Source organism: Camellia sinensis, chromosome 10, assembly GCF_055761805.1.
Source record: "Camellia sinensis isolate YWXY chromosome 10, ASM5576180v1, whole genome shotgun sequence".
Classification (NCBI taxonomy): Eukaryota; Viridiplantae; Streptophyta; class Magnoliopsida; order Ericales; family Theaceae; genus Camellia; species Camellia sinensis.
Genome location: NC_138970.1, coordinates 80363696 through 80366010, shown reverse-complemented (window position 1 = coordinate 80366010; position 2315 = coordinate 80363696).

Here is a 2315-nt window from a genome sequence, read left to right as displayed (position 1 = left end):
ACCATCCTTCCGAACAATTAGTTTTATCAACAGAAGAGAAGTTTTCCCAAAATAAAAGGCTGGAAGAATCTTCACATGAGGTTGCCTTTATCTTAGTCTTTCATGCATGGCATCATGATTTGACTGTCCCTCGTGGAAAGCTTGGTTTGAAAATGACACGTTCCAATTAATTCCTACTATATTTGTGAAAGTAATAATTAATTATTAGAAAAATATTGTTCAATTATTGCCTTATTTTTGTTGAAATGTGGGGTTTCAATTGGACTTGAAGCATTAACACATAAAAAAATTGGATAACAAAATTATATAGCGAGAAAAGAATTGAAAAAAAATATATTAGATAAATGAAAATAGTGACAGTTTTTTTTTTTATATATGTTTATTTTTATTGTGCAGTAGTGTAGTGTTGTTATTAAACAGGACATTGTGTAACATCACCTTGTAGTGTGAAGTTGCACATTCAACTCATGTGAAGAGAAATTTAATATTAATAGTTTATTTCTTTCTCATTACAAGATTGTATATAACTAGTACTTCGGTTTTATTAATTTTTTAGTTATTGTTGAGCTAATGATCTAGATGATATAATATTTCTTATATTTATAAGTACTCACTTATCAATTGACAAAAGAAAAAAAGAAAGTATGATGGTATTATTAATGTTAGATTAAATCTATAAAACTATATTAAAGTCCTCCACAAATGAAATTGTCTTATTTTTATGAAGGGTATAATGATATTTTCATTTTAGATAAATTACAAATACATCTCCTGCTGTGGTTTACTTAAAATACGGATTGTTTCCTCTGAAAATTACATCTCACCCCTTCAGATTTCTAATCTCATAACAAATGATTCATTTTATTAATAAATCATCAACTCAGTAACAATTTTTAATGATGTCACAAATATATTTAAATTAACAATTCATGTAATTAATTTTATTATTATATAGTAGAGTAGTTAGGAATTTCTTTTTTCTATTAATTTTGTTAAATAAAAAATTCTAATACAAGAATATTTATAATTTTTAAAACTACAAAAATAATCTATATTTTAAACAAACTATAGGAAAGTATTTGTAACTTACCCTTTCATTTTCAATCTCACATATTGGATTGTGAAACTCAACTCCCATGGTATTGCTAATACTCCTTGGAGGAGGTTTGTAATGCGGGGCTAACTTGTCTCCAATTCACTTTGGGTGTGTTTGATTGGGGGGATAGGAGGGGAATTATTCACCATTGAGATTGTAATCCGGAGGTGGCTCTTTATCCGGTGTTTGTTTTTTTTTTAGTCCGCCAAACATGGAGTCCGGCCGGACTCCTTATCCCTATATGGGGGACTATTGTATCCTAGGGGGGGAATGAGACAATTTTCGGGGGATTATCCACTGCTGGGATTAGGTGATGAAATGACCATTTTGACCTTCTACTATTTAATAATGTAAAATTTAATAAAATTTAAATGTCTCAATTTAAAAATAAAATAATTTTGTTTAACTTTTTATTGATGTTTTATTTATTTAATTTTTTAAAATAATTTTTTATAGATATTTTATTGATGTTTTATTTTAAAATTTTGTTTATAATTCATTTAATTTCATTATTTAAATTTTAATAGATATTTTATTTTATTTAATTATTTAATTATTATTATTTTTAAAAATAAATTTATTTAAAATTTTAATTAAAAAATAACATATATTTTTATTGATATTTTATTTATTTAATTTAAAAAAAATAATTTTATTTAATTGTGTAAAAAATAAAATAAAATAAAATTTTATTTAATCTAGCAAAAAAATTAAAATATTAAAGATATGTTTAATATTGCTATTACTTAGTAAACAATTAAAAAATGGTAAAATAGTCCTTTGTTTATTTATCATATCCAATCCGTCTAACCAAACGTTGGATTCACTAAAAATAGTCATTTCCAGACATCTAATCCCGTGAAAAAACAAACACATGATACATATCCAATCCAACCAAATAGTCCGGGGATTCATAGTTCCAGGACTCAAGTTCGATGGATTCTAATCCCCCATTATCCAGTCCGTCCAATCAAACACATCCTTTGTGGATTGGATGGTGTTATTAAGTCTGTGGGGCTCACAATAGATTTTGTTTCGATAATCTGAACCGTGTAATGTGTAGAACTCGTCGAGTACTTTATCTCAGTATAAAAATCAAATTGATCAAATATTGATAACTATTTGATCTGATCAAATTTTTGTCAATAATTTATTTTGAAAATTATATTTACTGTTGATAGAAATCTGATCCGATCAAGTAGCTATTGATATCCGATCA